This window comes from Triturus cristatus, chromosome 6, assembly GCF_964204655.1.
Source record: "Triturus cristatus chromosome 6, aTriCri1.1, whole genome shotgun sequence".
Classification (NCBI taxonomy): Eukaryota; Metazoa; Chordata; class Amphibia; order Caudata; family Salamandridae; genus Triturus; species Triturus cristatus.
This window is the reverse complement of record NC_140589.1, coordinates 1,095,817,384-1,095,829,674: the sequence shown is the minus strand read 5'-3', so window position 1 is coordinate 1,095,829,674 and position 12,291 is coordinate 1,095,817,384.

Below are 12,291 nucleotides of genomic sequence, written 5' to 3'. Positions count from 1 at the left end.
TAGGCCAGAGTAAGAGTTAAGACCTTAGCTATTAGGTCAGAGTAAGAGTTAAGACTTTAACCATTAGGCCAGAGTAAGAGTTAAGACCTTAACCAGTAGGCCAGAGTACGAGTCTAAGACCTTAGCTATTAGGCCAGAGTAAGAGTTAAGACCTTAACCAGTAGGCCAGAGTAAGAGTTAAGACCTTAACCAGTAGGCCAGAGTACGAGTCTAAGACCTTAGCTATTAGGCCAGAGTAAGAGTTAGGACCTTAACCAGTAGGCCAGAGTAAGAGTTAAGACCTTAACCTGTAGGCCATAGTACGAGTCTAAGACCTTAGCTATTAGGCCAGAGTAAGAGTTAAGACCTTAGCTATTAGGCCAGAGTAAGAGTTAAGACCTTAGTTATTAGGCCAGAGTAAGAGTTAAGACCTTAACCAGTAGGCCAGAGTAAGAGTTAAGACCTTAACCATTAGGCCAGAGTACGAGTCTAAGACCTTAGCTATTAGGCCAGAGTAAGAGTTAAGACCTTAGCTATTAGGCCAGAGTACGAGTCTAAGACCTTAGCTATTAGGCCAGAGTAAGAGTTAAGACCTTAACCAGTAGGCCAGAGTAAGAGTTAAGAGCTTAACCATTAGGCCAGAGACGAGTCTAAGACCTTAGCTATTAGGCCAGAGTTAGAGTTAAGACCTTAGCTATTAGGCCAGAGTACGAGTCTAAGACCTTAGCTATTAGGCCAGAGTATGAGTTAAGACCTTAACCAGAAGGCCAGAGTAAGAGTTAAGACCTTAACCAGTAGGCCAGAGTAAGAGTTAAGACCTTGGCTATTAGGCCAGAGTACGAGTCTAAGATCTTAGCTATTAGGCAAGAGTAAGAGTTAAGACCTTAATCATTAGGCCAGAGTACGAGTCTAAGACATTAGCTATTAGGCCAGAGTAAGATTTAAGACCTTACCCATTAGGCCAGAGTACGAGTCTAAGACCTTAGCTATTAGGCCAGAGTAAGAGTTAAGACCTTAGCTATTAGGCCAGAGTAAGAGTTAAGACCTTAGTTATTAGGCCAGAGTACGAGTCTAAGACCTTAGCTATTAGGCCAGAGTAAGAGTTAAGACCTTAACCAGTAGGCCAGAGTAAGAGTTAAGACCTTGACCAGTAGGCCAGAGTACGAGTCTAAGACCTTAGCTATTAGGCCAGAGTACGAGTCTAAGACCTTAGCTATTAGGCCAGAGTAAGAGTTAAGACCTTAACCATTAGGCCAGAGTACGAGTCTAAGACCTTAGCTATTAGGCCAGAGTAACAGTTAAGACCTTAACCAGTAGGCCAGAGTAAGAGTTAAGACCTTAACCAGTAGGCCAGAGTACGAGTCTAAGACCTTAGCTATTAGGCCAGAGTAAGAGTTAAGACCTTAACCAGTAGGCCAGAGTAAGAGTTAAGACCTTAACCTGTAGGCCATAGTATGAGTCTAAGACCTTAGCTAATAGGCCAGAGTAAGAGTTAAGACCTTAGCTATTAGGCTAGAGTAAGAGTTAATACCTTAACCATTAGGCCAGATTACGAGTCTAAGACCTTAGCTATTAGGCAGGAGTAAGAGTTAAGACCTTAACCAGTGGCCAGAGTAAGAGTTAAGACCTTAACCATTAGGCCAGAGTATGAGTCTAAGACCTTAGCTATTAGGCCAGAGTAAGAGTTAAGTCCTTAACCAGTAGGCCAGAGTAAGAGTTAAGACCATAACCATTAGGCCAGAGTACGAGTCTAAGACCTTAGCTATTAGGCCAGAGTAAGAGTTAAGACCTTAGCTATTAGGCCAGAGTAAGAGTTAAGACCTTAGTTATTAGGCCAGAGTAAGAGTTAAGACCTTAACCAATAGGCGAGAGTAAGAGTTAAGACCTTAACCATTAGGCCAGAGTACGAGTCTAAGACCTTAGCTATTAGGCCAGAGTAAGAGTTAAGACCTTAACCAGTATGCCAGAGTAAGAGTTAAGACCTTAACCATTAGGCCAGAGTATGAGTTCAAGACCTTAGCTATTAGGCCAGAGTAAGAGTTAAGACCTTAACCAGTAGGCCAGAGTAAGAGTTAAGACCTTAACCATTAGGCCAGAGTACGAGTCTAAGACCTTAGCTATTAGGCCAGAGTAAGAGTTAAGACCTTAGCTAATAGGCCAGAGTAAGAGTTAAGACCTTAAGCAGTAGGCCAAAGTAAGAGTTAAGACCTTAACCAGTAGGCCAGAGTAAGAGTTAAGACCTTAACCATTAGGCCAGAGTACGAGTCTAAGACCTTAGCTATTAGGCCAGAGTAAGAGTTAAGACCTTAACAAATAGGCCAGAGTAAGAGTTAACACCTTAACCATTAGGCCAGGGTACGAGTCTAAGACCTTAGCTATTACGCCAGAGTAAGAGTTAAGACCTTAACCTGTAGGCCATAGTACGAGCCCAAGACCTTAGCTATTAGGCCAGAGTAAGAGTTAAGATCTTAGCTATTAGGCCAGAGTAAGAGTTAAGACCTTAAACATTAGGCCAGAGTAAGAGTCTAAGACCTTAGCTGTTAGGCCAGAGTAAGAGTTAAGACCTTAGCTATTAGGCCAGAGTAGGAGTTAAGACCTTAACCTGTAGGCCATAGTACAAGTCCAAGACCTTAGCTATTACACCAGAGTAAGAGTTAAGACCTTAGCTATTAGGCCAGAGTAAGAGTTAAGACCTTAAACATTAGGCCAGAGTACGAGTCTAAGACCTTAGATATTAGGCCAGAGCAATAGTTAAGACCTTAGCTATTAGGCCAGAGTAAGAGTTAAGACCTTAACCATTAGGCCAGAGTACGAGTCTAAGACCTTAGCTATTAGGCCAGAGTAAGAGTTAAGACCTTAACCAGTAGGCCAGAGTAAGAGTTAAGACCTTAACCATTAGGCCAGAGTACGAGTCTAAGACCTTAGCTATTAGGCCAGAGTAAGTGTTAAGACCTTAACCTGTAGGCCATAGTACGAGTCCAAGACATTAGCTATTAGGCCAGAGTAAGAGTTAAGACCTTAGCTATTAGGCCAGAGTAAGAGTTAAGACCTTAAACATTATGCCAGAGTACGAGTCTAAGACCTTAGCTATTAGGCCAGAGTAAGAGTTAAGACCTTAGCTATTAGGCCAGAGTAAGAGTTAAGACCTTAACCATTAGGCCAGAGTACGAGCCTAAGACATTAGCTATTAGGCCAGAGTAAGAGTTAAGACCTTAGCTATTAGGCCAGAGTAAGAGTTAAGACCTTAACCATTAGGCCAGAGTACGAGCCTAAGACCTTAGCTATTAGGCCAGAGTAAGAGTTAAGACCTTAGTTATTAGTCCAGACTAAGAGTTAAGACCTTATCCAATAGGCCAGAGTAAGATTTAAGACCTTAACCATTATGCCAGAGTACGAGTCTAAGACCTTAGCCATTAGGCCAGAGTAAGAGTTAAGACCTTAACCAGTAGGCCAGAGTAAGAGTTAAGACCTTAACCATTAGGCCAGAGTACGAGTCTAAGACCTTAGCTATTAGGCCAGAGTAAGAGTTAAGACCTTAGCTATTAGGCCAGAGTAAGAGTTCAGACCTTAGTTATTAGGCCAGAGTAAGATTTAAGACCTTAGTTATTAGGCCAGAGTAAGAGTTAAGACCTTAACCAGTAGGCCAGAGTAAGAGTTAAGACGTTAACCATTAGGCCAGAGTACGAGTCTAAGACCTTAGCTATTAGGCCATAGTAAGAGTTAAGACCTTAACCAGTAGGCCAGAGAAAGAGTTAAGAGCTTAACCATTAGGCCAGAGTACGAGTTTAAGACCTTAGCTATTAGGCCAGAGTAAGTGTTAAGACCTTAGCTATTAGGCCAGAGTAAGAGTTAAGACCTTAACCAGTAGGCCAGAGTAAGGGTTAAGACCTTAACCATTAGGCCAGAGTACGAGTCTAAGACCTTAGCTATTAGGCCAGAGTAACAGTTAAGACCTTAACCATTAGGCAAGAGTAAGAGTTAAGACCTTAGCTATTAGGCCAGAGTAAGAGTTAAGACATTAACCATTAGGCCAGAGTACAAGTCTAAGACCTTAGCTATTAGGCCAGATTAAGAGTTAAGACCTTAGCTATTAGGCCAGAGTAAGAGTTAGGACCTTAACCAGTAGGCCATAGTAAGAGTTAAGACCTTAACCATTAGTCCAGAGTACGAGTATAAGACCTTAGCTATTAGGCCAGAGTAAGAGTTAAGACCTTAACCAGTAGGCCAGAGTAAGAGTTAAGACCTTAACCATTAGGCCAGAGTACGAGTCCAAGACCTTAGCTATTAGTCCAGAGTAAGAATTAAGACCTTAGCTATTAGGCCAGAGTAAGAGTTAAGACCTTAAACATTAGGCCAGAGTACGAGTCTAAGACCTTAGCTATTAGGCCAGAGTAAGAGTTAAGACCTTAGCTATTCGGCCATAGTAAGAGTTAAGACCCTAACCTGTAGGCCAGAGTACGGAGTCTAAGACCTTGGCTATTAGGCCAGAGTAAGATTTAAGACCTTACCCATTAGGCCAGAGTACGAGTCTAAGACCTTAGCTATTAGGCCAGAGTAAGAGTTAAGACCTTAGTTATTAGGCCAGAGTAAGAGTTAAGACCTTAACCAGTAGGCCAGAGTAAGAGTTAATACCTTAACCATTAGGCCAGAGTACGAGTCTAAGACCTTAGCTATTAGGCCAGAGTAAGAGTTAAGACCTTAACCATTAGGCCAGAGACGAGTCTAAGACCTTAGCTATTAGGCCAGATTAAGAGTTAAGACCTTAGCTATTAGGCCAGAGTACGAGTTAAGACCTTAACCAGTAGGCCAGAGTAAGAGTTAAGACCTTAACCAGTAGGCCAGAGTAAGAGTTAAGACCTTGGCTATTAGGCCAGAGTACGAGTCTAAGACCTTAGCTATTAGGCAAGAGTAAGAGTTAAGACCTTAATCATTAGGCCAGAGTACAAGTCTAAGACATTAGCTATTAGGCCAGAGTAAGAGTTAAGACCTTAACCATTAGGTCAGAGTACGAGACTAAGACCTTAGCTATTAGGCCAGAGTAAGAGTTAAGACCTTAGCTATTAGGCCAGAGTAAGAGTTAAGACTTTAACCATTAGGCCAGAGTAAGAGTTAAGACCTTAACCAGTAGGCCAGAGTACGAGTCTAAGACCTTAGCTATTAGGCCAGAGTAAGAGTTAAGACCTTAGCTATTAGGCCAGAGTAAGAGTTAAGACCTTAGTTATTAGGCCAGAGTAAGAGTTAAGACCTTAACCAGTAGGCCAGAGTAAGAGTTAAGACCTTAACCATTAGGCCAGAGTACGAGTCTAAGACCTTAGCTATTAGGCCAGAGTAAGAGTTAAGACCTTAGCTATTAGGCCAGAGTACGAGTCTAAGACCTTAGCTATTAGGCCAGAGTAAGAGTTAAGACCTTAACCAGTAGGCCAGAGTAAGAGTTAAGACCTTAACCATTAGGCCAGAGACGAGTCTAAGACCTTAGCTATTAGGCCAGAGTTAGAGTTAAGACATTAGCTATTAGGCCAGAGTACGAGTCTAAGACCTTAGCTATTAGGCCAGAGTATGAGTTAAGACCTTAACCAGAAGGCCAGAGTAAGAGTTAAGACCTTACCCATTAGGCCAGAGTACGAGTCTAAGACCTTAGCTATTAGGCCAGAGTAAGAGTTAAGACCTTAGCTATTAGACCAGAGTAAGAGTTAAGACCTTAGTTATTAGGCCGGAGTAAGAGTTAAGACCTTAACCAGTAGGCCAGAGTAAGAGTTAAGACCTTGACCAGTAGGCCAGAGTACGAGTCTAAGACCTTAGCTATTAGGCCAGAGTACGAGTCTAAGACCTTAGCTATTAGGCCAGAGTAAGAGTTAAGACCTTAACCATTAGGCCAGAGTACGAGTCTAAGACCTTAGCTATTAGGCCAGAGTAAGAGTTAAGACCTTAACCAGTAGGCCAGAGTAAGAGTTAAGACCTTAACCAGTAGGCCAGAGTACGAGTCTAAGACCTTAGCTATTAGGCCAGAGTAAGAGTTAAGACCTTAACAAGTAGGCCAGAGTAAGAGTTAAGACCTTAACCTGTAGGCCATACTATGAGTCTAAGACCTTAGCTAATAGGCCAGAGTAAGAGTTAAGACCTTAGCTATTAGGCTAGAGTAAGAGTTAATACCTTAACCATTAGGCCAGATTACGAGTCTAAGACCTTAGCTATTAGGCAGGAGTAAGAGTTAAGATCTTAGCTAATAGGCCAGAGTAAGAGTTAAGACCTTAACCAGTAGGCCAGAGTAAAAGTTAAGACCTTAACCATTAGGCCAGAGTATGAGTCTAAGACCTTAGCTATTAGGCCAGAGTAAGAGTTAAGTCCTTAACCAGTAGGCCAGAGTAAGAGTTAAGACCATAACCATTAGGCCAGAGTACGAGTCTAAGACCTTAGCTATTAGGCCAGAGTAAGAGTTAAGTCCTTAACCAGTAGGCCAGAGTAAGAGTTAAGACCATAACCATTAGGCCAGAGTACCAGTCTAAGACCTTAGCTATTAGGCCAGAGTAATAGTTAAGACCTTAGCTATTAGGCCAGAGTAAGAGTTAAGACCTTAGTTATTAGGCCAGAGTAAGAGTTAAGACCTTAACCATTAGGCCAGAGTACGAGTCTAAGACCTTAGCTATTAGGCCAGAGTAAGAGTTAAGACCTTAACCAGTATGCCAGAGTAAGAGTTAAGACCTTAACCATTAGGCCAGAGTACGAGTTTAAGACCTTAGCTATTAGGCCAGAGTAAGAGTTAAGACCTTAACCAGTAGGCCAGAGTAAGAGTTAAGACCTTAACCATTAGGCCAGAGTACGAGTCTAAGACCTTAGCTATTAGGCCAGAGTAAGAGTTAAGACCTTAGCTATTGGGCCAGAGTAAGAGTTAAGACCTTAACCAGTAGGCCAAAGTAAGAGTTAAGACCTTAACCAGTAGGCCAGAGTAAGAGATAAGACCTTAACCGTTAGGCCAGAGTACGAGTCTAAGACCTTAGCTATTAGGCCAGAGTAAGAGTTAAGACCTTAACCAATAGGCCAGAGTAAGAGTTAACACCTTAACCATTAGGCCAGGGTACGAGTCTAAGACCTTAGCTATTACGCCAGAGTAAGAGTTAAGACCTTAACCTGTAGGCCATAGTACGAGCCCAAGACCTTAGCTATTAGGCCAGAGTAAGAGTTAAGACCTTAGCTATTAGGCCAGAGTAAGAGTTAAGACCTTAAACATTAGGCCAGAGTACGAGTCTAAGACCTTAGCTATTAGGCCAGAGTAAGAGTTAAGACCTTAGCTATTAGGCCAGAGTAAGAGTTAAGACCTTAACCTGTAGGCCATAGTACGAGTCCAAGACCTTAGCTATTACGCCAGAGTAAGAGTTAAGACCTTAGCTATTAGGCCAGAGTAAGAGTTAAGACCTTAAACATTAGGCCAGAGTACGAGTCTAAGACCTTAGCTATTAGGCCAGAGCAATAGTTAAGACCTTAGATATTAGGCCAGAGTAAGAGTTAAGATCTTAACCATTAGGCCAGAGTACGAGTCTAAGACCTTAGCTATTAGGCCAGAGTAAGAGTTAAGACCTTAACCAGTAGGCCAGAGTAAGAGTTAAGACCTTAACCATTAGGCCAGAGTACGAGTCTAAGACCTTAGCTATTAGGCCAGAGTAAGTGTTAAGACCTTAACCTGTAGGCCATAGTACGAGTCCAAGACATTAGCTATTAGGCCAGAGTAAGAGTTAAGACCTTAGCTATTAGGCCAGAGTAAGAGTTAAGACCTTAAACATTATGCCAGAGTACGAGTCTAAGACCTTAGATATTAGGCCAGAGTAAGAGTTAAGACCTTAGCTATTAGGCCAGAGTAAGAGTTAAGACCTTAACCATTAGGCCAGAGTACGAGCCTAAGACCTTAGCTATTAGGCCAGAGTAAGAGTTAAGACCTTAGCTATTAGGCCAGAGTAAGAGTTAAGACCTTAACCATTAGGCCAGAGTATGAGCCTAAGACCTTAGCTATTAGGCCAGAGTAAGAGTTAAGACCTTAGTTATTAGGCCAGACTAAGAGTTAAGACCTTATCCAATAGGCCAGAGTAAGATTTAAGACCTTATCCATTATGCCAGAGTACGAGTCTAAGACCTTAGCCATTAGGCCAGAGTAAGAGTTAAGACCTTAACCAGTAGGCCAGAGTAAGAGTCTAAGACCTTAGCTATTAGGCCAGAGTAAGAGTTAAGACCTTAGCTATTAGGCCAGAGTAAGAGTTCAGACCTTAGTTATTAGGCCAGAGTAAGATTTAAGACCTTACTTATTAGGCCAGAGTAAGAGTTAAGACCTTAACCAGTAGGCCAGAGTAAGAGTTAAGATGTTAACCATTAGGCCAGAGTACGAGTCTAAGACCTTAGCTATTAGGCCATAGTAAGAGTTAAGACCTTAACCAGTAGGCCAGAGAAAGAGTTAGGAGCTTAACCATTAGGCCAGAGTACGAGTTTAAGACCTTAGCTATTAGGCCAGAGTAAGTGTTAAGACCTTAGCTATTAGGCCAGAGTAAGAGTTAAGACCTTAACCAGTAGGCCAGAGTAAGGGTTAAGACCTTAACCATTAGGCCAGAGTACGAGTCTAAGACCTTAGCTATTAGGCCAGAGTAACAGTTAAGACCTTAACCATTAGGCAAGAGTAAGAGTTAAGACCTTAGCTATTAGGCCAGAGTAAGAGTTAAGACATTAACCATTAGGCCAGAGTACAAGTCTAAGACCTTAGCTATTAGGCCAGATTAAGAGTTAAGACCTTAGCTATTAGGCCAGAGTAAGAGTTAAGACCTTAACCAGTAGGCCATAGTAAGAGTTAAGACCTTAACCATTAGTCCAGAGTACGAGTATAAGACCTTAGCTATTAGGCCAGAAAAAGAGTTAAGACCTTAACCAGTAGGCCAGAGTAAGAGTTAAGACCTTAACCATTAGGCCAGAGTACGAGTCCAAGACCTTAGCTATTAGGCCAGAGTAAGAATTAAGACCTTAGCTATTAGGCCAGAGTAAGAGTTAAGACCTTAAACATTAGGCCAGAGTACGAGTCTAAGACCTTAGCTATTAGGCCAGAGTGAGAGTTAAGACCTTAGCTATTCGGCCATAGTAAGAGTTAAGACCCTAACATGTAGGCCAGAGTACGGAGTCTAAGACCTTGGCTATTAGGCCAGAGTAAGATTTAAGACCTTACCCATTAGGCCAGAGTACGAGTCTAAGACCTTAGCTATTAGGCCAGAGTAAGAGTTAAGACCTTAGTTATTAGGCCAGAGTAAGAGTTAAGACCTTAACCAGTAGGCCAGAGTAAGAGTTAATACCTTAACCATTAGGCCAGAGTACGAGTCCAAGACCTTAGCTATTAGGCCAGAGTAAGAGTTAAGACCTTAGCTATTAGGCCAGAGTACGAGTCTAAGACCTTAGCTATTAGGCCAGAGTAAGAGTTAAGACCTTAACCAGTAGGCCAGAGTAAGAGTTAAGACCTTAACCATTAGGCCAGAGACGAGTCTAAGACCTTAGCTATTAGGCCAGATTAAGAGTTAAGACCTTAGCTATTAGGCCAGAGTACGAGTCTAAGACCTTAGCTATTAGGCCAGAGTATGAGTCAAGACCTTAACCAGTAGGCCAGAGTAAGAGTTAAGACCTTAACCAGTAGGCCAGAGTAAGAGTTAAGACCTTGGCTATTAGGCCAGAGTACGAGTCTAAGACCTTAGCTATTAGGCAAGAGTAAGAGTTAAGACCTTAATCATTAGGCCAGAGTACAAGTCTAAGACATTAGCTATTAGGCCAGAGTAAGAGTTAAGACCTTAACCATTAGGTCAGAGTACGAGACTAAGACCTTAGCTATTAGGCCAGAGTAAGAGTTAAGACCTTAGCTATTAGGCCAGAGTAAGAGTTAAGACTTTAACCATTAGGCCAGAGTAAGAGTTAAGACCTTAACCAGTAGGCCAGAGTACGAGTCTAAGACCTTAGCTATTAGGCCAGAGTAAGAGTTAAGACCTTAACCAGTAGGCCAGAGTAAGAGTTAAGACCTTAACCAGTAGGCCAGAGTAAGAGTTAAGACCTTAACCTGTAGGCCATAGTACGAGTCTAAGACCTTAGCTATTAGGCCAGAGTAAGAGTTAAGACCTTAGCTATTAGGCCAGAGTAAGAGTTAAGACCTTAGTTATTAGGCCAGAGTAAGAGTTAAGACCTTAACCAGTAGGCCAGATTAAGAGTTAAGACCTTAAACATTAGGCCAGAGTACGAGTCTAAGACCTTAGCTATTAGGCCAGAGTGAGAGTTAAGACCTTAGCTATTCGGCCATAGTAAGAGTTAAGACCCTAACATGTAGGCCAGAGTACGGAGTCTAAGACCTTGGCTATTAGGCCAGAGTAAGATTTAAGACCTTACCCATTAGGCCAGAGTACGAGTCTAAGACCTTAGCTATTAGGCCAGAGTAAGAGTTAAGACCTTAGTTATTAGGCCAGAGTAAGAGTTAAGACCTTAACCAGTAGGCCAGAGTAAGAGTTAATACCTTAACCATTAGGCCAGAGTACGAGTCCAAGACCTTAGCTATTAGGCCAGAGTAAGAGTTAAGACCTTAGCTATTAGGCCAGAGTACGAGTCTAAGACCTTAGCTATTAGGCCAGAGTAAGAGTTAAGACCTTAACCAGTAGGCCAGAGTAAGAGTTAAGACCTTAACCATTAGGCCAGAGACGAGTCTAAGACCTTAGCTATTAGGCCAGATTAAGAGTTAAGACCTTAGCTATTAGGCCAGAGTACGAGTCTAAGACCTTAGCTATTAGGCCAGAGTATGAGTCAAGACCTTAACCAGTAGGCCAGAGTAAGAGTTAAGACCTTAACCAGTAGGCCAGAGTAAGAGTTAAGACCTTGGCTATTAGGCCAGAGTACGAGTCTAAGACCTTAGCTATTAGGCAAGAGTAAGAGTTAAGACCTTAATCATTAGGCCAGAGTACAAGTCTAAGACATTAGCTATTAGGCCAGAGTAAGAGTTAAGACCTTAACCATTAGGTCAGAGTACGAGACTAAGACCTTAGCTATTAGGCCAGAGTAAGAGTTAAGACCTTAGCTATTAGGCCAGAGTAAGAGTTAAGACTTTAACCATTAGGCCAGAGTAAGAGTTAAGACCTTAACCAGTAGGCCAGAGTACGAGTCTAAGACCTTAGCTATTAGGCCAGAGTAAGAGTTAAGACCTTAACCAGTAGGCCAGAGTAAGAGTTAAGACCTTAACCAGTAGGCCAGAGTAAGAGTTAAGACCTTAACCTGTAGGCCATAGTACGAGTCTAAGACCTTAGCTATTAGGCCAGAGTAAGAGTTAAGACCTTAGCTATTAGGCCAGAGTAAGAGTTAAGACCTTAGTTATTAGGCCAGAGTAAGAGTTAAGACCTTAACCAGTAGGCCAGATTAAGAGTTAAGACCTTAACCATTAGGCCAGAGTACGAGTCTAAGACCTTAGCTATTAGGCCAGAGTAAGAGTTAAGACCTTAGCTATTAGGCCAGAGTACGAGTCTAAGACCTTAGCTATTAGGCCAGAGTAAGAGTTAAGACCTTAACCAGTAGGCCAGAGTAAGAGTTAAGACCTTAACCATTAGGCCAGAGACGAGTCTAAGACCTTAGCTATTAGGCCAGAGTTAGAGTTAAGACCTTAGCTATTAGGCCAGAGTACGAGTCTAAGACCTTAGCTATTAGGCCAGAGTATGAGTTAAGACCTTAACCAGAAGGCCAGAGTAAGAGTTAAGACCTTAACAAGTAGGCCAGAGTAAGAGTTAAGACCTTGGCTATTAGGCCAGAGTACGAGTCTAAGACCTTAGCTATTAGGCAAGAGTAAGAGTTAAGACCTTAATCATTAGGCCAGACTACGAGTCTAAGACATTAGCTATTAGGCCAGAGTAAGATTTAAGACCTTACCCATTAGGCCAGAGTACGAGTCTAAGACCTTAGCTATTAGGCCAGAGTAAGAGTTAAGACCTTAGCTATTAGGCCAGAGTAAGAGTTAAGACCTTAGTTATTAGGCCAGAGTACGAGTCTAAGACCTTAGCTATTAGGCCAGAGTAAGAGTTAAGACCTTAACCAGTAGGCCAGAGTAAGAGTTAAGACCTTGACCAGTAGGCCAGAGTACGAGTCTAAGACCTTAGCTATTAGGCCAGAGTACGAGTCTAAGACCTTAGCTATTAGGCCAGAGTAAGAGTTAAGACCTTAACCATTAGGCCAGAGTACGAGTCTAAGACCTTAGCTATTAGGCCAGAGTAAGAGTTAAGACCTTAACCAGTAGGCCAGAGTAAGAGTTAAGACCTTAACCAGTAGGCCAGAGTA